At 41.3% G+C, this 27183-nt stretch overlaps 1 protein-coding gene across 11 annotated transcripts in view; it reads left to right on the forward strand.

Annotated features, from left to right (window-relative positions):
• The window catches only part of KLF7 (KLF transcription factor 7), a 109892-nt gene that overhangs the window by 11850 nt on the left and 70859 nt on the right, over nucleotides 1-27183 (forward strand). The window lies entirely within an intron of this gene.

Consider the following 27183-nt stretch of genomic DNA (forward strand, 5'->3'; position numbering starts at 1 on the left):
AAAACAGTGCAGAGTGACACAATGCTCTTTTTCTAAATAGTATCACTGGTCTCTCTAAGATCCCAGTGATTCTGGAATGTCTAAGAGAAGGTGAATGATGAAAGGCCAGGCCAGGGAGAATGCTGGGCATTGGACATGGTGTTCCTTTATCCATCCCACAAGAGAGCTCTCATGAAGTCACTGGTGCGTAGAAGTGGGGAAATACTAGCAATATCCATTGTCCCCAAAACTCAGCCCCCTTTGATATCCTTGGAATTTGCTTGACTTGCTCACACAAATGTCCAACTCGTTCCCTTTCTTTCCAGTCTTACTTCTGACTTACTTCCCTTAAGTTTTTCCAGCATGCGGTTATTTTTCTTTACGAGCCAGAATTAGGCACATATACTATAATACAGTGCTGGTTACTACACCTGCCTTTTCTGCCTTACCTGATGACTGAGCTTACAGCAGCTTATGAGAGTGAATCAGGTTTTATGAGATCTATAAATATCTCCGATAGGATTTTTATTTCATTTCCCCCCTTCAAATAAGACATAATGGAAGCAATCACATACACAAGGAATATTCTTTCTGTGATAAAGTGGGTGTTTTTGAATTGGCCTCTGAAAAGCAATAATTTGATGTGGTTGTTCCATGTAGCGAGTTTTATGGGGGAGGGGGAAGAATCATGCCTATGCTGCTATAAAACTCGAATATTATTTCCTCATGTTGAAGGTTTAGCCCAGCACCTATGGGGAGATTTATGTTAGAGATGCCAGCCCTGTGTGCAGACTGCATTTCCTCCTTCTGAGGAGTGTGTATTTGTGTTTTCTTAGACACACAGAATCCAGGGAAGGAAGGTCCCATTGGCTGGCAGGAGGGAGGGCTCCCAGAAAGAAGGTTTCCAGTTCTTTGTCTCATCTGTTTCCAGCTGCCCCAAGGGAGGATGTTCTCATCCTTCTCTGCACTTCATGGATTTCCTAGGAAGATTTCACACCACTTAATATATCTCAATGAGATTTTTTTCCCTTGGAATTTCACTTTTTAAAAAAAGAGTCTTAAACTTATCCAATTTTTTAAAATGTACTCTTCCCCAGTACCAAGTATGGAAAGGATTTTCCTTACCTTGCTCTTTGAGGAGTGTCTAGAAGGAACCTTGAACATGTAACTTTAAAGAATCCATTAAAAAAAAAAAAAAAAAAACCGTGAGAGTTCTATGTACCTCGTTTTTCCTGTCTGGAAAATGGAAGTCAGGAGCTCCATTTGCCATTTTACTCAGGACCATTGTGACAAAGTTAATTATGGATTTAACAATTGTTTTTGAAAAATTGAATATCTGACTCTGACTACTTAGGATTTTTTAATTTATTTTTTTGGTACAACTTCTCCTTGCATACATCTTCCCCCAGTTCTCAGAAGCTTTGTGTTTAGCTAGATGATAATATAATTTGGCCTCTGAAAGAATAACCCATGTGAACTTAGTACCTGATCCAAGGACATGCAGGATTTTTACCTTAATGTCATTTCATTTTTTCTATTTAACTTCATCTCAGTGTGTAATATAATCTTATCATTTTGGCTCTGCTACCTACAAACACTATTCCGTGCTTATCATCAAATGATGTGACTTCTCTGGTCCACAGTTTCCTCATGTGTATATAGTAGCGTAGAGTTAGGAATAGTCAGCGATCAGAGATACCAACAGGAAGCTCCTGGGCTAAACTGGCTTCAAGAGCTGTTTTATTTGGTCAGCATACATATTTCAATTTATTTTTAATTGGAATGCTTTTAGACAGATCATGCACTCTTCAATTAACCTTGTCTCCGCTATTTCTACCTCGCTTCGTTTCTGATCTCTGGCCAGGTGAGCATGCATTTGGGTTTGTGACCCCCAGACTGGCAGCTCTCTAAGTCACCTTCCCCTCCAAAACGCTGTGATTTGGGGACAACCTTTATTTCTTTATCAGTCTCAAGCTGGCTTGATTACTACTCTTACTTGGAATCCATTTTCATTTCTTTTTAGATTTCTCTGCCTTGTTGAATGTCTTTGTTTGGGATTCTGTTTTATAAAGCAGATTCCAAATTGCTTCTCAATTTCTCCTAGTCATCCAGGTTCTGTTGTAGATCATCGAAATCTGGGTTGGAAAAGACCATCTGGTTTACCCCTCTCCCTGCCTGGGCTGAGCAGTGTCTGCAGAGCATGTTTATTACTTATTGGTATTTGCAACATTTTCCAATTTGGAAACTGACTCTAAGTTTCCTGAGCTTGCGGCCTCTTCTTGGTGGAAATGGGAGTGAAATGGGACAATACCAAACAAAAAGTTCTTTTGGTCTAACAGCCCTCATTAACAAATGACTGCCATTGTCACTGTTTCTTTTGTCACTCCTGAGACCCAACTGGTCAGTGGTGGGAAAAACTCCTTTTTGTGATAGAAAAACATGTAACCATTTCTGAGGTTTCTTAGTCTTGACATAGAAGCATGTTGTACAGAACCCCATTAACTGCTTTAACTGCTTATTTTGTGTGGAAGTAGATTTTATATGACTTGTTTCGCTGAGGAAGTGATGCTTTTTGTGTGAAGAACTCCAGGGGATTATAATAAAGTACTTTCCTGAGAATCAAGTAATTTGCATTTTTTCCTACGCTTGGCACTCAAATACTGCCAGCAAGGCACTTGGCCTTCATTTTCTAATGCTTTCAGGATGCTAGTCTACATTAGGGGTGTTTAAAAAAATTTATTCTTTTGTATTGGCTCCCTGATATTACTAAGGATATCATTTAGGTTGACCAGCTGGTGATTTTCAGGGTCATTCTTTTCCTGTTAAAAAAACCCCTGTCATTCCATTAAGTTACTTGATGCGGGGTATTTCTCCTTTTCTCCAATCTCCAATTACTTTTTCTTTCTTTCTTTTTTAAAAACTCTGAGTGTTAAGTAAAGGTCCAGGTTCATTATCTTGTTAATATATATATTAATTAATTTTTTAAACTAACAGCTGTTTATCTTACTGGGTGAATTGGCAGCTATTAAAATATTTCTGAAAAAATATCCCTAGAAAGAAAGAAAGAAAGAAAAGAAAGATAGAAAATAAGGAAAAGAAAAGGAAAAAGGAAAGAAAGACATTATGTGGACTTCAAATGTCCTTGCACAGTTCTTCTGTGAAAGAGAAGCGGAATGCAAACCGTTTGTCTTCCTATCCAGGATGTGCCTGCCTACATTTTCCTCCTGTTTTTGCATTCATGATCTCTGTTTTTATGCTCCCTATTCATAGAGACTAGGATTTTACAAATATTAGAATTTGAGGACCGTTAGACATCTCACTGCAATCTGTTTTCTTCTCCTCAATTTGCGGGTAAGCTGCCTGAGCTTTAGAGAACATTATTTAAGTCCAAGCGAGTATTGGACCATCAAGAAATGTGAGCCCCCTTTCAATATTTTATTTATTTATTTTTCAAATTTTTATTGAAGTATAGTTGATTTACAATGTTGTGTTACTTTCAGGTGTACAGCAAAGGGATTCAGTTACACACACACACACACACACACACACACACACTTTGTCAGATTCTTTTCCATTATAGGCTATTACAAGATACTGAGTATAGTTTCCTGTGCTATACAGTAGGTCCTTGTTGGTTATCTATTTTATATATAGTAGTTTGTATATGTTAATCCCAAACTCACAATTTATCCCTTTTCGGTATTTCAAATGCATTCTCATGTTAACACAATGCATGGTGTGGCAAGGCTCAAGGCAGTGCTTCTCAAAGGGTGGGCTGCACTCCAAGGGCTTCGTGAGCACAGCGTTAAATAACAACAGAATCACCTTGGGAGGCCTTATTATTCCCTTTTTAGTTTTCTTTCAATCCTTCTGACTAACTCAAGGAGAAAGACTCAGCTTTGTGGTAGTATGTCTTTAAGGCTTGATAATCTTTTCTTCTCCTCCGCCTTCTTCTCTGTCCTGTCCTCCCTCCCTCCCTTTGTTCCTTCCTTCTTGCCTCTTTTTCTTTCCTCCCTCCCTCCCTTCCTTCCTTCCTACCTTTCTTTCTTTCTCTCCTTCTCTTTCTTTCTCTCTCTCCCTCCCTCCCTCCTTCCCTCCCTCCCTCCCTCCCTCCCTCCCTCCCTCCCTCCCTCCCTCCCTCCCTTCCTTCCTTCCTTCCTTCCTTCCTTCCTTCCTTCCTTCCTTCCTTCCTTCCTTCCTTCCTTCCTTCCTTCCGACAATAGATCCCAGACCCAGAGATTTTGACAGGCAAACATTCAGCTAAAAGTTAATAATATCATTTTGGCTTTATTGTTTTTAATTTTATGATTATCTTTTATTGATGAACATTTACAGGAAGAGTATTTTAAAATATATTCAGCCTTAATACATAATGCCTTAGTGAGGCAGTTAAAAATGTAAATAATAGGGAAATGATTACACAGATGGAATGCTGATTTGGTAAAAATGTATGAAGGTGGAATGAAATGAAGTTTGAGGAATGCTGGTGTGGTAGAAAATCAAGGGACTTGGAGTCAGAAAACTGGAATTAGGCCTGACTTTGTAAGTATAAACCAGGGCAAATTGCTAAGCTGCATTTTCCCATCTGCAGTATGGGGTTTATAATAATAGGATTCTTATAATCAAATGATATATGGCTGTGAAAGTGCTTTGTAAACTGTCATATGCTATATAATGTTGTTGTTTTCTATTCTGTGGTAGGGGAGACTTTAGTCTCAAACCTTAAACTAGCACTCCTTGCTGACTTGCTTCTTCCTTATGATTTCTGTGTAGTGTTCTCAGCAGGGATATAGTAGCTTCTTACTTGTTCAAATGGGGCTATTACTTGTGCCTTAATTATGGCACTTTGAAAAATCTTCCTACTGGTTTTCTAGAAGTGGGGACATAATTTCTAATTTCTTTGTGTGTGTGTGTGTTAGCTTTTAAATAAATTTTGAAAAAGTAAACTTAGTATATAATTTATAGTATGTCAGAACTACTAGATTAAGATAATACATTTAGCTTAATTGATTTTTTAAGATAAATTTTTAAAAGTTAAAATATTTTACCACACTCATGAAACAATTGTGTGCATTTGTGTGTGTATGTGTGTTGGTGCCCAAGGATGAAGGAAGTTTGGATTTTGTATAGAAAGGAGAACCCTGGGGACAGTTTGCTTCTGCAAGTGGAAGTCTGGGGTGGCTAAAATGACTCATTAACAATGTCTGTCTCATGTTGTTTGATGATAAGAAGATGGGGACTTGCCTGGATAGGAAGTCCTGGACTTACCAGGACCTTTCAGCTGACTTACAGGGAAACCCAGCTTATGCTACACAAGGATTGGAGTGACAGAGCAGCATGCGTGCTCTCTGGGACATGGACTTTTATCCTGCCCAAGACAACCCTGGTAGGAGGTAACTGTAGATAAGAAGGGAGGTTGATTTCTCTGACATGAGGACCACACTATGTTGGTCAAGCTCCATGAACTCTTCAACTCAGGATGCTCAGATCTTCATGCTGCTTAAGACAGGTGCCCTATTGACAAGAATTTGGGGGCCCAGAGTGTCAGGTCCAAAGGCCCACTCTCCTACTGCCTCATCTGGAGCACTGGTGGAAATGAGGGTGCATCTGGATCACTGTCTATGAGGCCACTAGGGTTTTAGCCCATCCCTGTTTTGGGGGGTTGAGTAACTCCGTCTGTCTACATTCTTTCAAAGCGAAGGCTTGCAACTTCGATGGCCCTGGGAGCAGCCCATGTGGTGGCTTGCACGGGCCTCTCTTGTTCTGCCTGCCTGGGTCAGATGGCAGCCACGGCCCTCCCCTCACCCTAGGTAGAGTCGGAGGGGGTCCCTGAAGCTCGCAGCTGCCTGTTTGCTGTGGCTGCAGACTTTCAAGGGGAAGTGGAGATGGAGAGGGACAGGAATCTACTTCTGTAGGGGTTTGTCAGGACATACCTTTGGCTCAACCTCCCACATGAGAAATTTGATTCTGGGGTCAGGAATGTGACAAAACACTTAGGTATGCAGCTGGATTTTTGCCATCAATGTGATTTGCAGGGAAGTGTGGCCATAAAATGCTTGAGATCATGAATTGGATGGACTCCCCATCTGGAGAGCCATACCTTTCCCTGCAAAATTAAATATTTATGTACTTTTAAAGTTTAGTTTTGATTTTTTTTTAAAAAGAGGATAGAAACACACTCAACTATTAAGAAAAAAACATAAATTGCTTCAGACCTAGTGGTAACATTTTCAAGTTTGCAACAAACAGCTTTATTGGAAAACATTGTTTTGTTCTTTAAAGAAAATCAAACGCATCCTAAGATGTTTCAAGACCCGGCTGATGCTATAGTCCTGGCCAGTGAACACCATGGAAGCAGCAGAGGCTGGGGCTGGCACTGGCACATTATATTATCAGAGAGCTTTGTCGCCATCTGTTATTCCTTGTCCTCTCGCTTTCAGGTTCCTCCACTGTGGCTTTCCCAGTCAAGTGCTAACTTATTTCATTTTTAAAACACTTTTTATTTTGAAATAATTATAGACTCATAGTAAGTTGCAAAAACAATACAGAGTCCCGTGTTTCCCCCAGTGGCGACGTCTCATTCTATAGCTATCAGATGACTTACTTCATTTTGAGGCACTTGCTCTGAGGGAGTCGGGCCTGTGTGGTAGGAGGGAACACCTTGGAAAGCAGGGTGATGTCCTTGTGGGGCAAAGGGAGCTGTGGGCAGGGGGCAGAGGGGGAATCAAGAAGGAATCCAGGGCTTCCCTGGTGGCGCAGTGGTTGAGAGTCCGCCTGCCGATGCAGGGGACACGGGTTCGTGCCCCGGTCTGGGAAGATCCCACATGCCATGGAGCGGCTGGGCCCATGAGCCATGGCCGCTGAGCCTGCGCGTCCGGAGCCTGTGCTCCGCAATGGGAGAGGCCACAACAGTGAGAGGCCCGCGTACCGCAAAAAAAAAAAAAAAAAAAAAAAAAGAAGGAATCCAGGCCATCCCCTCCCCAGCCTCTTTTTACCTGGGACCTCCCAGCTATCAAAATGAAAAGCCAATTACGTTCTGTGTAAATGAGAAAAAAGAAGAAATAAAGCTGTCTATTTGCTGATATGCATAACATTTCAAATAAAAGGATATACGAAAGCGCTCATTGACAGTTCGAGGAGGAGGAGAGGGTGCTGGGAGATAGAAAAGGGAGATTTTACACCTTTTCTGTTCTGTTTAAATGTTTTTGACCTTCACATGTGGTCATTACTTTTAATTTTTTTAAGACAATCCTGGTGATGGAGTGATGGGCCACTTACATTTTCCTCGTGTTATATATATATATATATATTTTAGTCTTATGTTCATTTAAAAAATACCAAGCCTCTTGAGAAGATCAATAATTATCAACAATTTGGACTGTTGACAGTTGTCTATAATTATACCATGATTGCCATTATTTTAGTGAGGCCAATAAATTAACCCCACCTCTCCCCTCCCTAACCTATTTGAGAAAACAGATACGGGAACCAGAGAGAGAGAGGTTAAATATCAGGTGTAAAAATTGATAAAGCTGTGTTTGGACCCCGCCGGGCGGTGCGATGTCACTCTGGCTTCCCAGTATTTCCTGTCGCCCTCCCGCTGGCGGCTTGTGGGCGGGCCCATCCACGGGAAGTGTGTGCTCCACAGAACAGCAAGCAGGTTGGCAGCCTTGCCTGCCTACCTGGCCCCTCAGTGCTTCCCCCGCGGCAGGTGGCAGAACCTTCCAGGAAGAGGTCAGGGCAACAAGAGAGGAGCACAGGCTCCAGTATTTTTTCTTTTCTTAATGTTTTTTCTCCCAGTATCACTGATCACTTTCTTTCTTGGGCAGGAGTGAGGGAAGGAAGTAAAAAGAAGTTTGGAAGCTTTACTTCCAGGATGTCCTGGGAGATATTTACTTCTGGAAGAGGGAACCCTGTGCCTCTGTGGAGTTCCAGAGGAGGGCAGGGAGAAGCCCAGCACAGCAAGGGGAGGGGCTCAGGGTGACAGTTTTACATTGGTCTGACTCAGGGGTGGGGCTCAAGGGTCCATTGTCTTAGGCCCACTGGCCGGAAAGGAAGGAGGAGCAGTCTGGGAAGGGGAGCGACCTGGAGCGTGTCCGGTTCTAGTGTGTCCTGAATTCCCCCGACCTCACCCTGCAAGTGAAAATGGAAAGAATTTGAAGACTATAGGCAGGTAGCCTTAACAGAAGAGTGGTGGAGGTGGAGAGACGAGAACAGAAGAATCCTGTGTCTCCAAAACACTCTGGTTGTGGAGACTGCTTTGTCCCTTACCTATCCACCTGTCCACTTACCTCTTCTTGGCCACTTCACGTCAGAACAGAGCTCACTCCTAGTCCCTGAAGTCAGCTGGCCCTTGCTGATCAGAGTTTGTCATCCACCAACGAGGGGTGAAGGAGTTGGAACAGTCACACTCGTCTGCAATAAACCATCAGGATTCTTGAGAAAGAAGTAGAGAACGCTCAGTTTTGTAGTTGTGCTTCATTTCTCCTCTTGATTTTTGTTTGGTTCTCTTTCTTTAGGATTTTCTCAGTGATGTCTTGTCCATGAATAGCTGTTAGTTGTTCTTCTTGTGAAGTCTGGAACCACCTATATCACCATCTTAGTGATGTCACTCTTCTGGTTCTTTTTCTTTAATTTATTCATTTAATTCCTCTCTTTCTCCTTCTCTTCCTTCCTTGAGAGCTTTTGATGTGCCAAGCATTGTGCTAGGCACTGAGAATGTAGTAGTGACCCAAACAGATATTGTCCCTGCTGTCATGGAGCTTAGAGTCTAGAGGTGGACCCATAAGATAAATAGGTACATATGGATGTGTGCGTTGTGATTGGCATATAAGGAAAAGAATAGGGCGTCAGGAGAGAGCATTTCTTCAGTGACTTTCCCAGTCACATCTGAAATAGTTAAGGAATTTTCCTATTCATCTCATAGCTTTTTTATATACTTCCCAAAATGTTCTTCTCAAACCTTTTTCCTGGAAGTGTATAGTTACCACTCAAAAAGGAAATATAAAATGGAACAGACATTTTGGGTTGAGGATACTTACAACCTTTAGACACCTGTATTTCATATATTACTAGTCTCCTCCTGGGTATATAAATTCTTTTCTATGTATGTAACTGGAGTTTTAACCTTGCTAAACAAAGAGGTTGTCATGCTCTGTATCCTATATGTATTGTTACTGTTTGAGTAAGTATATTTTTGTTTAAAGGTTTTTTTTTAACCTCAACTCTTTTTTCTAATAGATTTATTTTATTCCTTTCATAGGAAAAAAAACGAGGGAAGTAAAGAAAAGGAAAAGCTAATGGGTCTTTTCACATCACACAGCAAATCATGGCAGGCAAGAGATTTTGACTAAGCATGTCAGTTAAGGCTTTAATGATATGTTACTGTACAGCACTTCCTTATAAAATCTGTATATGAAAAAGCAGTAGGTAACTTATGGTCATCAGTGGTGGCAGTTTTAAAAATATACAGATGCGATGAACATTCTGTTCCTTAAGTTCTGTCTCAGGATTGGTGAGTTGCCATTGCGTCCTGTTGAGTGATGTGAATAATATCGATAAACATATCGGGTCGTATTTGTCTGATTCTGGCTTGGTACATAGCTAAAGGGGAAAAAAACCTTTCTGGGAAGAGTAATGCTTCTTTAACAGCAAATGGATTGAATTGATGTAAGTATGATTTGCAACAGGGGATGCTTAACCTTCTATCTAGAATCAAATGCCGGAATTAGAGGCACTGAAGGCAACAGTGACTTGAACAGCAGTAAGACTTTTGCTGGATCTGCATGATTGGGAGAAGGATTTGGGGATAAAGATGTATCTGAAATCTTAACTTTGCTTACCTTTAACATCTGCCAGTTTTCAGCCTTGCAGTGACAGTTACTGGCATTACCGAGGGATGGTGGCAGGGTACTGGAGAGACCAAGGTACATTTTCATGTGAAGGCAAGCATGAAATGAACCTTGTTCATCGGGTGTGCATGAGATTTGTTGACACTGACTTGGTGATAGAGGCAGTTGAATTGGGTCATGTGACCTATGAGAGGGAAGCAGTGACTCCCAGCTGGTTGGGAGTCCTAAGCAAATCAGAAGGGACACAAGCGTAGGGCTGGTGGTTTCATTTCCATGCAGGTATAACAAAAGCTCTGTATTTTCTTCTGGTGAAAACATTGGAAAATGTTCATTTTGGTACTTGTAGGTGACCCAGGAAAACAAGTTGAAAAGTTAGCAGCAATGGGATGCTGTACAACTTGTGACTCAACATTTGTACGATGTTTTTGAAACTTTTGCCTTGGGTTAGCCTCCTGGCATGACTTTTTGGAAGTCTGCACTAAACAATAACTCTTTGTCATTCAGACCTAGCTTGGTCTACCTGTACTTCCTTCCACTATGACAGCTCCTTGACCAAGGGCAAGATTTTTATGGGGGTGGGGGAGGTGCTATATCAATACTGGCTTCATCTGTAGAGCTTAAACGCATTTGCCTCCTGAGAGTTAAGCCTTTAATGAGGCATCCTTTCCCTTGGAGCCAGCCTGCCTTTCTGCCGTCTTTGCTCTCCACCAAGGCAGAGAGCAAAGCCTTCTGTTATGATATTGCGGAGTTAATAATGCTGCTCTATTGATTTTATGAGGCTCTCAGTCACAGGGGAATGTATGGGGGATGGGGCCAGCACTCACAGTGCGCTTCCTCCAACTCTCTTTCCAGCCCTGGAGCTTTTGTTTTGAATCTGGAAGCTTCCAACCAGGGCTGGATTTCCAAAGGTCAAATGTGCCTGCACATTTTGTCCTTAATGAGTTAGCTTTGCCCTGGAGCCCTCTCTGAACTTGCCAGCGTTCAACCTGAGTGGTAGCAGCAGCTTGATGACCAGATCCAATTGACGTTCCACCCTTGCGAGGTGCCAAAAGGAGCCACTTAGGGTTATTGGCCAGGAGAATGTGGTCATAAATGCATGTCTACAGGAATGGGCGAGGTTTCCTCTTTGCTTAGAAAGCCAGAAAAACATCAACAGAAAGGGGCTACAAAGGAAAAAAACACATCCAGGCACTGAACCTTTGGTCCCCTCACCAACAAAACAGTTGATGGTTTTAATGAGGAAATTTCACTTTTTTTAAAAAGGGGAGATAATCATCTTCTTTTTTCCTCTTGTTCTTTCTCTTTTATTCCACATTTTCTCGTCTTCCTCCTCTTCTTGCTTTAAAGGTGGCATACACAGGTCAACTGATATCTGAGGAACTGATGTTTCTTTTACTTGATGATGAGAATTTCTTAACTCAGTATTGATCTTTTTGCCTTGGCTACCAGGAAAATCAGGGCTGAATTTAATTCTGTGCATGATCCAGTAGCACTTTTTTAAGCTAAGATTTTTGGTAATATTTATCTTCTTTTGTTCTCATTTTAAGGTTTGTTATATGTATGTCTTAAATTAGTATGAATCTGAAACGGAAAATGCCTTAGATGACTTTGTAAAACATTTGGGTTCAGGAGTATTACTTGGTAGCATTAATATGACCATTAGGCCTCACTAATATCTTTTGAGCTCTTGATCTTTCCCTGAATTATCACTGAGGATCTAGAGAAATAGCCATTGCTGTTTAGTAAGTATACTGGTAAAGCTGAACCTAGAACAAACCAGCAACGTCATTGTCAGCCAAAAACTGTTTGCATTTTCTAGGCCCTGGGGATGCATTTTTTGCTGCCCCTTTACAGATACCCCATGTATCAGTCCCCCTAGACTGCTCACCCTTTTCCAAGCACACAGTGGGGCTTTCATGTGTCTACATCATTGCTCATGTTGTGTGCTCTTTCTAGAATGTTATTGTTCCCTTTCTACATTTGACAAAAGCTCACTTATTTTTCAAGGTCTAGCTCAAATGTGACTTTTTCATGTGGCCTTCACTGACCTCTCTAGGAGAGTGAGTTGGTTCCTTTGCTGTGTTGCCATAACACATTGTTTGTCCTAGCTATTGGTCACACATATACCCTGTTCTCTTTAATTGTATGTGTTTCTATCCCTCTGTCCCTACTATACCATGGGCATCTTATAGGTAGATATTGAGCCCTAGGATTCCCTGAAATCTCTAGCAAAGTGTCTGATGTAAAGTGGAGGCTCAGTAAATAATTGTTAAATTAATTTAAAAGAAGTACGAATACAGCACCTGCCCCTGAAAGGCCAACAGAGTTCAAATGGGTGTAACCTACATATCGTAGCAGAGTTCTTCCTCCCTGGCCGTTATCCTGCTAAGACAAAGCTACCAGTCTGATCCAGTCACCCTTGAGAAGAGCACAGAATGATAAGTAATAGTGGCTCCTAATCAAGATTTTTTAAAAAATTCATTTAGGAAGAATTTATTGAGCAGCTGTTGATTATACCGAGCACTGTGCTTAGCCCAAGGGAGGTTTAAAACTTGGTGCCAGACCTCCAGGCTCTTGTAGATTTGTTAGTGCTTACCCTCTCCTGCTTGACTTTTCGTGGTGACATCTCTGCAGATTTCCCTTTCTTGTGTCAAGATTCTTCTTGAGAGCAGGGATTCCAGCTGCGTGGTGCTGGGCAAGAGTAGCTGGTCAGGAGACGAAGGAAGGTGCTGCTCATTTGTGATTTCCTCCAGCTGGGTCTCTCCTCAAATAAGCAATTTCCTAGGAAAACTTGGTGGAAGTGTTTACCACAGTTCCCACCAGTCTCTGCTGTCATATTCTTTTCACTAATGTGTACTAGCCTCCTGGCCCCTGTAGGTGTTTTGAGTTTGTGAATCCTGACCTAGATTTATCAGGCAGGGCATTGATAACTACTAGAGGAGGGGATCCTTAGAAACAACACCTGTCTACCCCAGCATCTCAAGGACAACTATCTGGCCTTGTTTCATGGGACCTCACCTGGGAGGTTGGGCAGAAATTGCAGTCCAGAATCTGAAATTGAGATACCTGAAGACTCCTATAAGCAGAGGGATCAGAATAGTAAATTCCATCTTCATCATGCCTTGCTTCCTTCAGGCAAGCAAGATTTGGTCACAAGAAACCAAGGATCAAAGAAGAAGTGACTTCAGGAAGGCCACAAAGCTAATTACATAGGAGGAGCTGGTAAAAGTCCTCCTGACTTTAGTCTGTGTTCTCTCCGTGACACCACATTGCCTTTGATTTTATATACCTATAAAAAGTCCCAAAGTTGAAAGATTTTGATATCCGAGATTGATTAGGTACCCCTCCCAATAAGGTGCTACATTACTTGATTTTTAATAAAGATGGTCTTTCACAACCACATATTTCTGAATCGCAATAATAATTCTTTCTTCTTAGTTTACTACCAAATGATTATAGATAAAACCACTTTAAAATTAAGGTTTAGGTTCCATGTAGGGAGCAGGGGTAAGTGTCAGTTTTGCCCTTGTGTTGATTTGCTGCCCAAAGTTTGATGGATCCCCTTGGTTAGAGGTACGTCACCTGATAAGAGCTGCTGGCATCCAGGATTTTTACACAGGAGTGAAATGCTTGCTGTTCATCTGTTTTCCATTCCTGCTATTTTTCCTCCTCTTCTTGCTGCTTCTATTCCTTCCATGTTCTTTTTCAAGCTGCATTTTCTATTCGAATCTTGAACAAAAGAAATAAGTGATTGATAATACTGGTGTTGAAAATGGGCTAAGATCCAGTATTCTGAAGGGCACTGGGTTGGGGGGGAATGTTGAATCTGGTTTAGTGAAATATGCATTTTTATGTTTATTAAAACTAGGAGGGCTTCCCTGGTGGCACAGTGGTTGAGAGTCCGCCTGCCATTGCAGGGGACGCGGGTTCGTGCCCCGGTCCGGGAAGATCCCACATGCCGCGGAGCAGCTGGGCCTGTGAGCCATGGCCACTGGGCCTGCGCGTCCGGAGCCTGTGCTCCACAATGGGAGAGGCCACAGCAGTGAGAGGCCCGTGTACTGCAAAAAAAAAAAAAAAAAAAAAACTAGGAAATTTTCTTTCAAATGTTGAATGGCAAATTCAAATACCCCCTTTAAAAAAAGTGTGTCACTTACAGTTTTCATATATTTGGTATTAATCCAATAAACAAGTAAAATTAAGTCCTTAATAAACCATAATTATAAATTTTCTCAGTTCAGATCTTAAAAAGTGATACTGGTTCCATTTCTTTCTATCTCAGTAATGACATTTGATGTTGACAGATTGGAATGACTAAAATACTGTTTACTTCTAACAATCCAACCAAGATTTGGAACAGTCAGAGAAAACTCAGAAATCTCCTAATAAAGGCTGTTGTCAAAACTAAGACCTCTTTTTGTTCTCACCAGGAGAAATTACATATGTAGTTGAAAAGTTTGTGAAATGAAATTTGGGATCGGATATTATGTTTACAATTTGGGAAGATCCTGAACCTTTGTCAGGAATCCTGTTCCTTCAAGGTTACTGCAGATGGTTTGTTGAATTTTTTAGAATGTTTTGAGATCGTGGTAGAGGGTTCAGAGTTGGACCAGAAAAAAAGCCTAAGGGAAAAAGGCAAGAAACTTTTGGTTCTGTTTCTGGTCTATAGTGTGGCTATAGAAGTATGGAAAACCCAGTTTTCTTTACTAGCTTGGGTTCCCCATCAATAGGATGGGGATTTTAATCCTTGTTGTCTAGTTGGTCTCACAGGGGGACTTTGAGGTTACATGAAAATATTGACAACCATTTTCAGAAGCTTTTCACAAAAGAATTATCCGTAAAAAAAAAGGTATATGTCATTTCATATGGATTGGATTGGAAAAGTCCCAGTTTCACCTGGCTGCTATAGTTATGATTTGTTCCCGATTCTGTCAGCCTGTTTTCTAGAGAAAATGGAAGGTTTCTATAGATCTCTGATTCAGTGAATCGTGGGTTCAGAGCTCAGAGTATGCTTTTAAGAACAGCACAGATAAAGCATCCCTGCCTTAGCAAAAGTGATCCTTTCATTCATATAGTTGTTTGCAAATCCTGGTAGTGTGGATGGCATTTTAATTTTATTTTTCCAAGAAGCACATTCAAGAACTCAATTTATATACACTAATATGTATAAAATAGATAACTAATAAGAACTGCTGTATTAAAAATAAAATAAAATTTGGAAAAAAATAACTCAATTTATTGAAGATCAAGCCAAATACAAGCAAATTTTATGGCAATTGCAGATATAGACACAACATCAAAATATCTCCTAAATTAAGGCTGTGGCTCTGCTGGGGCCCACATTCCAGGATTCTCAGTAGAGAAAACATGTTTTCTTTATAGGGGAGTTTTATTAGCAGCAATGTTCCGGTATGTGGTTCAGGTTAATTAATGATGTAGTCACACTGGTGTCTTGCCATGAGTTTTATTCCAGTAAGTAGGGCACTAGGAAGTCTCATTGGCATATCCTGTCATGCCAAAATGGAATCCTTAATTTGGACCATTAAAATACATCTCAGTGAGGTCTGTCAACAAGGTAGTTTAAGAATTTTTAATGTGGATACTACCTTACACTGAGAATTCACTCACCATAAACTATTAAGTAACATGTGCATTGGTTTCAATGAATATATGCCGTTCTAAAATATTTTGTTGGCTGAGATGATTGAGACAATTGAGACCTCAAAGACCCAGACCACCCACAAGCTCTGGTGGAGTTGACCTTCAATTGTGTAAGGAGATTTGTACTAAGAACCACCTTTTCCCCATGAGAGTTTTTATTAATTTTAAATCATGGTGGCGTTTTAAAACTTAATTTTATGTTGTGCATATGTAGCAACCTTCCTTGGAGGTTGAAACAACAAAGCAACTAGATTGGAAATTAGATTTTCCCCCTTATGCTGCTAATGTAGTTCTTGTTCCATTGGGATTTCCCTTTGCATGGGCTGATGATTTCTTTGAAACTGTATGGAAATTGGTTCAAACAGGAACAAAGGGGAGAGGGGATGGCAGTGATGATTCAAATTAGTGTCTCTTCTTCAATGAGAGTCTAGTGCGCCTGAAAGTGCATGTCTTGCGGTACCAGGCGAGCCACCTAAGGTTAAATGAGATGCCAGAGCTACTGGACACCAAACTTCAGGGCCTCAGCACTTGATTCCTCCCTGTCCAGTTGGGTTGAATTGTTAATTTGAAATCTGCAACATCAGAATGTGGTTCAGAAATGGGCCAAGCACGATTTTTCTTTTCTTTACGTGATGGAAAACCCTCTCTTTCTTTCTCCCTCATCTTTTTCCAGCCATCATGTGAAAGCTTCCTATTGCCTAACATAATAAACAAGAAAGGGAATGACTTTGTGACTCTGAGAACAATGACGGGTTTAGAGAAAGGCATCCGAAAGACGTGAAAAAGAATCTACATTTTATTTTCAGTGGCATGTGCACACACACGCATACATGTGTTCATACACACACAGGGACCCTGTACAGCTTATATTCAATATTTTCACCCTCAGCTCTTGCCTAGTTTAAGCGCCATACCCTCTTAATTGGATTTTGGCTTACTTCCAGGTTCAGTGTTTGAGGGCTCTGTATCCGTGAAATAATGATACTGAAATAAATAGCACCTCTCAGTAGAGATATCTTTTTATGTAAAATTCTTAAAGGGAATGGAGAGGAACAAAATGCTTTGTGTTTAGGAATTTATGGGAAAGTCACCAGAATGGGCCAAAACAGGAATTTCCAAGGACCTCACCTATGTAAGTGAAGTGTGCAGCTATTTAGGATGACAAAAAACATGCGTCCTCCCTGCCTGCGAGATTTGAATGCACTGTTTCATCGAAATATCAGTGAATGTGGGGATGCCCGTGTTGGGAACCAAATGGATGTGACCCTCAAGTGCTTCAGAGACCAGTGGCCAGAGTTGCCTTTCTCAGGGAGGTCCTTTTGGGTAATAGAAATGGGAATAAATGATGTAAGATGGTTGAGTCTCTATCTTAAATCTGTTCCCTCAGGGCACCAGTTAACAGGAACCTGGTTGTGGAGGCCAGGAGAGGGTGGGTTTGTTCATCTGAGCGACACTTGGAGCACATGATGCAATACAGACTCCTGAGAAGAAATACCCTCTTTGCATCTGTTTGAAATGTGCAGGTGTGAGGACCCAAGGCTGATCTCTTTGTCTTGAGCAGAGTTTCCATCTTACTGAGTCTGATGAGTATGAGTCAGTGAGTGCTTTCTCGGTGCTAAAATGTGAACGGAGGAGAAACATTGATGGAGTCCTCTGACCTAATAAGGTAGACATTTTAGGATAGCTTTCCTGGCTGGTGAGACCAGCTAAAGTCCTCCCTGGAATTCAGCATTGACTAATGGCTTCATCGATTCATTTACCCATTAAACTAGTATATTTAGATGCCTTTTCCAGGCCCTGTGCTGGGTGTGGAGATTCATTGGCACATAAGCCCAGGTCCCTACTCTGCTGGAACTTCCCTAATAGTATGGAAAGATGGACAATAAACATGAAAACAAATAATTTAGATCTTTCCAGGGCTTGGTAAGTAACTAAAAAACAAATAAAACAAGGTAGTCTGAGGGAGAATGAATAGGGTGTTTGGGTTAGTTTATCTAGGCAGATCAAAGGACTCTCTGAATAGGTGGCAATTAAACCAAAACATAACATTAAAAGAAAGCAGGTATGCCATGACCTGGGGAGTCTGGATTCTGGGGTGCAGGAATAGCAGGCACTGTGGCCCTGAGCTTGGTGTGGTTGTGTGAATGGAAGGGGGGCGGTAAGAGGTGAAGAAAACAAGACTGGTTCATGTAGGATCTGATTTGCCATGGCGAGGAAGTAAGTGTGATGGCAGGCCACTGAAGTACTATCAGCAAGCACTTGAGCTGGAAGGGGTCTTGAGAGGGTGGTTCACTCACTTTGCAGGAAGGGAAAGAACTCCCTGCTCAGGGTTAGTAGTTCCGTGGGAAGGGAAGAGGCAGTGTTGGAAAGGGAGGTGTTGAATCTGATTCCCAGGCCAGGTTCTTTTTACCAATACAAATGAGAGTTGAACAGCACCTTGTCCACTTGTGTTTATGGCTTCTCTTCCTGGTGGTTTCTGGAGGCCAGAGGAGAAAAGATGAAGTGGCAGGAGGAAGAGGAACATTCTCTGAGATGAGGAAATGGCTTTTACTTCCTACACAGGGCTGCCCTATGGCCTTGTGGGAATCTAAATGTGCCTCTCATTTGGGAATGCTGGGTGTATCCCAGACAGTAAGCATTTAAACTTTTTTTTTTTCTTTAATGAAAAACATTGAAGAGACAAGTTAATATCACCTGTAATTAAATATTAAAATACTGCTGAAGCCTACAAGGACTGTTGTGGGTTATATATGCATACATATTGTTTCTGGTGTTCTTTTGGTGGAGGAAGAAGAATTTTGGGCTTGTATCATACTTTCGACCCCTGCCTGAACAGAATTGTGATCAATTGTGTTGACGTTTTGACTGAATTGTTTGTTTGAGAGTTGCTTCATTCATTCATTCGACAAGACAAATGCTTGAATCAGGCCATGAGTCAAAAACAAGTCCGGGTGTCTTCGAGGAGCCCATATTCTAGTGAAGATTATATTTAGATGCTGGCGAGGCTCATATCCACGGTGAACCAGAGAATTCGTTTCATGGTATCTGTAAACTTGGGTTAGTGAGTGTCTTAAGCTTCATGAGCGAGGGCATGAGGTGCCTGTGAAGAGGCCAAAGACCACCTTCTTCTGGGTTTTGCAGCCTCCTTCCTTTCACCAGCCAGTTGGGCAGCAAAACCATTGGTCTGTTCCTTCAAACCTGTTCTGAATGAGCCATTCCCATGTTTCTTTACCCTTCCACCACTATTTCATGGCCTCCTGGAACTCCAGACTAGTAGGTTCCTGAGAACCCCCATCCATTCACCTGGTAGGTGAGAAAACAGCGCAGTGAGGTAGGTCATGCAGCCGGAGTCCCCTGCTCACTTAACCTTTTCCATTCAACAGCTTTGCTTTACCTTGATAATTATTTGGTGTTTTCATCTTCCCTTTCCGTGCCCTTGATATATTTATTTTCTTCTTAGATGTGTAATGAAAAGAACACATTATATATTGGCTATAGCATCCATAGTGTGTGTTTCAGGCCCTGTTATAAGCGCTTGACACTTGAGAGTGATTGAACTCTCACACACTTCTGCAGGGTAGGTTCTTCTGTTATCTCACTTTACAGATGAGGAAACTGAGGCAGAGGGGTCAAGTAACTTGCCCAGCAGTGATGTGAGCTAGTAAGTAGTGCAACCTGATTTTGGACCCAGGCAGTCTGTCTCCAGGGCCAACTCTTAACCCCCTTGCTTCTGCCTTTCAGGGTACACAGGGCCTGTTTCCTTAACTGGGGTGAGCAGCACAGTAGCACACCCACATAGGCACCTTGAATATTTTGGGAAATTGATTCCAAGGACCCTAAATTAAGTAAATGAACAACCATCTATGTCAGGAAAAGCGGCTTAGGGCTTGGTTTCATTATGTCTTTGGCTGTCACTTTTCGAAGTCTGAGGAGCAAAACAAACATTCCTCTTAGTGCCGCTACGTTGTCTTCAGCATTCCACAGTGGAAGTGCTTAAACTCTCTTGGTTTTGAAAATATCCTCTGTGATCACCAGCCACTAAATTGCATCTGCCACTGAGGGCCCCGATGGGATTTGAACCTGTTGTTCTTGGGAAATTCAAGCTTCGAGTGGGTTTGTGTGTGTGTGTGTGTGTGTGTGTGTGTGTGTGTGTGTGTGTATACATTGTACACCTGGGCAGCTGTGCTTTGGGGTGAAAAACAATCATGTATGTATACGTATTTTTTATGGGAGGTAGAGGAAGGATATATTTAATTTACCCGACTGAGAAGGATATAACAATGGTCCAGAAGGGAGTCAATGAAATGAGCTTGCTTTAAAAAAAAAAAAAAAAAAATCCCAGTAGCCTGAGTCAGCCTGTGCAAGTGATTTGGGAGAGGAAGGGGAGATGATGTCATGGGTTCGGCATGTTCCGATCTTGGCCACTCAGTGCAGAGGGGCCCAGGGAGTTTGGGGAGGGTGTGTGCGTGTGTGTGCAAAGTTCACAGGAGCGGGTAGGGGGGTGAGTAAGAGCGGGTTGTAAAACAGGATTAATAACCCCTTGTCAGACCTTTCCCTGTTACTGTGTTTTTCAGTAATTTTGGTTTGAATGAAGGCTCTCTAGCCAATTAATGTTTATTTGTTTCCTTTGGCAAGACCCATTGGGGGAAGGGATGAGATTGGTGAATTTAAAATTTTTGTTTTGTTTTTGCATTTTGGAAGAAGAGGCAAGTAACGTGAGTGTGGGTTTTCAATGAAGGCTCCCCTGCCCACCCGCCCCCTCCCAGCCGCAATCCACCCCTTTAAGAGGCAGGAGGCAAGACATGGCCAGCTGGTGCCTTGAACTGACACAGGTGCAGAGGCAGTGGGGGGGTGGCGAGCCAAGAATAATTACAGGTTTCTGAACCATCAGGCCCCTCCTGACACAAGCGCTCATCGCAAAAACTGCTCTTTATGGAGAATTAATGGTGAAGCTGAGCAACTGTCAGGATCATTGTTCTCGCGAAGCATCACCCCTCAGGGGGGAGGCCTTCTCCCGAGTCCTTGGGCTCTCATGAGTTGCTGGAGCAGGGTGCCCTTCTTCTCGAGCAAGGACTGGTTGGCCCTCTCCCGCGCAGTGATGGGCTTTTCCTTTGGGGGTGTCTCTTGTACATTTTTTTTCTTTCTTAAACCACACTCTCAGCCCAGATCTGGGTCTTTACTCTAGTGTAGGATGATTTTTCCTTGACTATTAAGGCATGAATTTTATTTTGTCTATGAAAGTATAATAACTGAAGCAGAGACATCTAATGAAACTTACTTTCAAGCTCTAAAGTAACAAATGGGATTTCCTCCAGTGTGTGTCAAGCTAAATGGAGACTTAGCTGGGAAGCAAGTTGATAGTGGACCCCAGCATGTTCTGTGATCTAGCTGTGATGAGCAGTGGTGTCTCTCCATGACTCAGAAGTTGAATTTAGTTATAGTTCAGTGGCCAAGTGAGAGCGAGTGACTCTCCTTAAGGGCTGATGTAGGGTAGGTGCAGTAATTGTAGGTAGAGGCCAGAGTGATAGACTTCTCATTGGTGTGTTCTGAAAAGTAACATATGGAAGAAGAACCCTGAACCAAGATAGGATGGCCTCTCGTGCATGGGCCACCTTGTCCCTAGTGGACACTGAATTTTAAGGGTCACAGACACTGTGAAGGAGGAAAGAGCTCTTCCAGGTTGTTGGAGGCCTGGGAGACAAGGAGCACAAGACGTGGGCCCCAACTCTGCGCAGGTTACATGGCTGTAAAATTCGCCTTAACTCTTAATTCGGATTTGAGTTGTTTGGTGGTTGTTGGTTTGTTTGTTTTTAATGCGCTGCAACTAAGGAATCCTTGGGAGATGAAAGGGGTATTTGAGGCTGTCTATTTCAGAGACGTCACGCTCTCCCCAGGCCTTTAATTTTGTCTCCTTTCTCCCCAGCCTCCCCAAAGGAAAAATATACAACAAATATTTTCTTTGTATGTTGAAAATAGTTGGGGGAGGAGAAACACTGAAGGGGTTTTGGTAGAGATTTCCCAACTTTCATGTTTGTTTAGAATTCAGTTAATTTTCATAGCACTGTCTCTCAGAATTTACAGATTACTAGAGGGAAATACTTAATTTGGTTTCAGCTCCAGCAACCAGTCGATGTGAGAGACAGTGGGAAGGAATGGCATCTTACACTGGTTACAGTGCTGTGGTGGTTTTGCGGAGTTCAGCAGTTCTGACAGTGATGGGTAATACTGTTGTACCTCTGGGGTGTGCTGTTGATGTGGGTTCCTTTTTTTTAACCTAATAGCTAAAAAACGCAGTAAGAGATTTTCACTTATACCATATACTTGCTCACCCACAATTTCTAGACAGAATTTATTCTCTCCTAACTTTCCACCCAAATATTTTCTGGCAGTGAAAGTCAAGAAAAAGTGAATGTTTGTTTAAAATCTATCTCTAGGTCTTACAAGTTTGATTCTTGTCACTGGTTCATACCTCCTCTCTGCTACGAGTTAGGTTCACTGTTACATTCTCCTCCTCAGAACTGCTTTGAAATGTCAAAACCCAGGAAGATGGGCAAAAAGTTGAGGTGCCTGTTATGTGAGGTTCTCCCACAGGCTTACTGAGTTTATCAATTATGGTGCTTCCTTTCCCTCCCCCAATCCCTCAGAAAAATTGGTACCAGAACTCTGGCCATGCTTTCAACTTCCTTTCCCATCTTTCAACTCTGACCTAATTTAAAAAGACTAGAAATGTGTCAGAACCATTACATCATACCATCCTTTGAAGGGGGAAAAAAAAAATCACAAAGTTCCCATAAATATCAATCTTTGCAATCCTATAGAGTTTTCAAGTTGGCTTGGAGTTAGAAGAATAAAGATTTTGCCAAAAAGTGTGAAGTGTGAACTTAGTTAATAATATGTTAGAAAGAATGAGTATTTTAGAAGATTGCTTTACAAAAGAAGCACAAATTACCCTACTGTCAGTAGCTTGTTTTGTGTCACTTTGAATTTCCATTCTGGGTTGTGTGTGAATTTCAGAGCACAGAAAAGTAATTAAGCTTTGGGACACTCCCAGGAGAAAGGTAAGAGCTTCGTCTCCCTGTTTCTATACTTCAGACTCTTTGGGGACTGTGGCACCATGGTTAATAGCACGTGACAAAACCACACATAATAAATGTCAGGAAGGGGCTCCCATGGGCAGCTAAGTGCAGTTCACCTGTGTGTGCAGTTCACTGGGTGAGCATTCTTTCTGGAGCCAAAATTCACCCCTTCCTTGCTGGAAGCATCGGCATTATCATCATCATCAACATCAGTAGGTCAAGGTCTGATCTCAGAAGAAGCATGACTTTGCAAGTTTCCATGAAGGAGATTGCTGTTATCTCCCCATATTTTTGCCTCTATGTTCTTTCCCCAGTTTGTTTGATCTCTTTGTTCTTTTAACTCTTGGATCTTTTAAGTGAATGAAATAGGTGGAATACTTAGAATGAAGGGCAGCTGGCTAAAGGGAACACAAATGACTGATAATTGATTATGAACACAGGTAGTAGTGTAGGTGGCACTTTATTTCAATGACTATATTATTCCAGAAAGAAATCATTAGCAAAATGCCATTTCTTTTATTTCTTCTATTTCTTTTTTGACTCACTAACTCAAGTATATGTGGATCCAAAGACTACAAATAACTACTCCTAGTGACACAGTTATTGAGTGGTGGCAAGAATATTGGACCAATGGCTTTGTCTTATGTTCTAATTAAAAGACAGAAAAAAAGCCTAGAACTTTTTGTGTTTTAAAAACATTTGGCTTTAAAGGGATGGCATTGAGGAGGCTGGACTAGAGTCTGCCCCAACCAAACATGGGTATAGTTTCAGTGGTGGTGATGGATGGGGGTTGTGAGGCAAGCTTATGTTTTAGAAAGTTCTTACAGTGCTACACCACTTCAAATACTTAGACATATCTCCCATCTGAGATAGCAAAGGTAGAATTTAGCTCTAAAAGATTATTTTTATTGTTTGAGACCTATGTGATTTAAACAATATGGTCATTGCTTTTAAGGAGATCATAATCTTAATAAACCAGACATGCTACCAATTTATGGACCCTTAGATTCATTTTGGAGACACAGTTTAATTGTCCAGGATTGAGGAGGGTTGTCTTTCAACACTTGACAGCCAGCATATTTTCTTAACTCTGTGTTTCCTAAACCAGGCTTCCTGAAAGAGATAGACTTTATGCTGAACTTTGGATGAAAGAATGATTAGTGGGAGAGAAAATAAAAGATTGTGTCAAGCATATGGGCATGAGGGGAAGTTAAGGAGAGGAAAAATAGGTGAGGGAAACCCTTTAGGGGGAGGGTTTTAGGGGAAATGGCAAAAGCACCTGGAGATATTTGCAATCTTGACTGGCAATTTTCATGTAAATTATGATGAGATAAGGACAGGTTGAACAAGAGCCATTTGGTAACCTTGGCATCATCATGCCCACATATGACCAAGTTTCTTGATCCTGTGAAAGTAACTACCTCTTGCCAACAGCAGGGAGATTTTGGTGAACTTGATTTGTCCTGCAAGACTTGGATTATCCTGTTTTCTGTCAAATTCTGCCTGTGCATCCTATCATAGAAGTAGCAGGTATGGCAGTTAACAGGTTTGAATTTTTTTCTTTTTTAAAAACTAGGTCTTGGATTATCATTTTAATAAGCATGTTTCAACAAGAAGGCTATGAAGAGAATGGAGAGTATTTTAAAATATTTCAGGGTGATCATTTCAAAACCAAATTCAGGTGATGTTTGTTAGGAAACTAGAAGAAGCCATGCATTTTGAAATTGAGATATCGGACAGCCTTCACAAAACTCATCTGTGACTCATAAATAATAAGGAAGTCACTTTGCAGTTGGGTGCGTTTCCTCCCCATTGCTGACGGTAGTGGATTTTTGAGAAGGTGGAGGCTGATCCAGTGGCTCAAACCCTAAGTTGTATTGTTAGGTCAGGCTGAGGAAAGCCTCATTTCTCCAAGGTGAGGTACCAGACAGCCATGATTTATGTCATTAAATTGACATCTGCTGACTCCAATTTGAAGTTTGCTGGCTAGTGTCATTGGGACAGAGTCCCAATCTCTGGTTCTGGTGGACAAACAAACATTTGAACTCTGTATCGAAATTTGCAATCTGGAGACACTCCTAGTGTGCCGATGGGCATTTCTTCTTCTCTCTCTCTCTCTCTCTCTCTCTCTTTTGAAAGTATTTAGACTTATATTAAGTCGCAAAAATTGTACATAGAGTTCCTGTATACACTCTTTGCAGCTTCCCTTAATGTTACATAATCATAATACAAGTATCAGAACAAGAGATTAACCTTGATAAAATACCATTAACTAATTTATACACTTTATTTGAATTACATTATTTTTCCCACCGGTGTCCTTTTTCTCATCCAGGATCCAGGCAGGGATCCATTGCATTTAGTTGTCTTATCTCCTTAGTTTCCTGCAATCTGTGACAGCTTCTTCTTTGTTCCTCATGATCTTCATACTTTTAAAGAATACCAGCCAGTTATTTTGTAGAATGGCCCTCAATTTGTATTGGTCTCATGTTTTCTCATGATTAGATTGAAGTTAGGTACTTTTGGCAAGAATGGCACAGAATAATGTTGTGCCCTTTTCAGCCTATCATGTCCGGGGAGCATGATATCAATACGCTGCAAAATTTTATCATATGGTGAAGGTGGTGCATGCCAGGTTTCTCTACTGTAAAATTATTATTTTTGTCTTTGTAATTAATAAATGTCTTGTTGGGTGGGTGCTTTGAGACTAGGCAAATATCTTGTTTCTCATTATACCTTCATCTATTAATTTTAGCATCCATTGGTGATTCTTGCCTGTACTCATTACTACTTTGTTGTTTGACTAATGGCGATTTTCTATTTCAATACTTCTATTTTCAATACTTCTATGTTTATTAATTGTAATTTTACTATAAGTAGGAGCTGATCTATCTCCTCCATTTATTTATTTATTCAACCGTTTATTTATATCACTATGGATTCTTGGATATTAATCATGTTCCATGGGTTAGAATCTGTTATCATTATTCATTTTTGTTGCTCACGTTGCCTAGATTTGGACTTTGAGAACTCCTTCAGGTTGGCTCATGAGTCTTTTTGACATGCCTCCATCACTTTATGAGCACTTCCTTACCTTCTGGTATGACAGTATATTCTAGTCTCATCTTTATTTTCTTTGCCTCAGCCTTTCAATCAACTATTTCTCCAAGGCACTCTGGTTCCCTTTATTGGATAGTGATATTTAGAAACCAAGATCTTCATGCCAGGTGTGCTCACTGCTACTGGGGTGTCTTTGCTTGTAGACTCTTCTCATTGATGGAGCTAGGAAATACATGTATATATACACATACATGCATATACACATTTATTTCTATACATACCTCTGTGTGTATATGTATTAAAATCTCTGAGTAAATACTGATACCTTAAATTCCAATTAAACATCATAGGCGTTTCTTAAGGGAGTTCTTATAATTATTTTTCAAAAACATTGGTGATAAACTGTCTCTTTTGCTTGGAAATAATCTAACATTGAAATCCTCCTCCTCATTAACATTTTAATCTCCAACACTCCTGTTGAGTTTCTGGTTGACAAAGTCTTCTTTTCTATCTAAGCTTCATCTCCAGCAAATATTACAAGAAGTAGATTTCTCAAGACAAAAATATTCCATAATGATTTCAGAGGGCTACTCAGCACATTCTGATGGGTACTCATGCTTCTCTAACTCTCAGATGGAATAATAATGCCTTGTATTAGGATTGCAAGTGATAACCTCTCTTAAGTGGTCCAGATTTTCCCACATTTAATCATGGGAAGTATCTCCATCCTTAGATAATTAGTGTGATCCATGTGTTCTGGGATTCAATCTGGGATTCAAACTAGGGCATACTGGGTAGGTTATTTTTGTTTGTTTTTTTTTGGTACGCGGTCCTCTCACTGTTTTGGCCTCTCCCGTTGCGGAGCACAGGCTCTGGACGCGCAGGCTCAGCGGCCATGGCTCACGGGCCCAGCCGCTCTGCGGCATGTGGGATCTTCCCGGACCGGGGCACGAACCTGTGTCCCCTGCATCGGCAGGTGGACTCCCAACCACTGCGCCACCAGGGAAGCCCTGGGTAGGTTATTTTTTATCCTCCCTGAAGAGTGTGTAAATGCATTTAGAATATCTCAGTTCCTTAGAATTCCTTAGAGTATGAAGAGATCTGAGCTTCCTAATAATCACAACAATTTCTTAGTGACTTTTGATTCTGTGAGCTAAAAATATGTAAGATGACATGACATCCGAAAGCTGTATCCACAGACACTGGTGACTGTGAGTGTGAAATCGTCCTTGTTTGTGAGGCCGGGAAGGACCTCTTATAACCTATGATTCAGCTGATTTCTACCTGAAACATATCTGTGTCTCTATGGTCTGGTTCTGCTCTTTGGGCAAAGCTAAAGGAGTATTACAATTATGTTCTAGAAGACATGTATTAGTGGTCATTTCTAGGATTGCTAGCCTCAGCCTAGTCCAGGTTAGGGTCAGCAGGTGGCTTTTGTAGAGTGGAGTAGAATAGAATGATCAAAATAATAGTATAAAGTTGATTTTATCTTTGTTTGATAGACATTATGTACCTGATGGGTACCAGACACTGTACTTGGCAGATGATGGTTTAAAAAG

The sequence above is a fragment of the Pseudorca crassidens genome, chromosome 6 (genome assembly GCF_039906515.1).
Source record: "Pseudorca crassidens isolate mPseCra1 chromosome 6, mPseCra1.hap1, whole genome shotgun sequence".
NCBI classification, from domain to species: Eukaryota; Metazoa; Chordata; class Mammalia; order Artiodactyla; family Delphinidae; genus Pseudorca; species Pseudorca crassidens.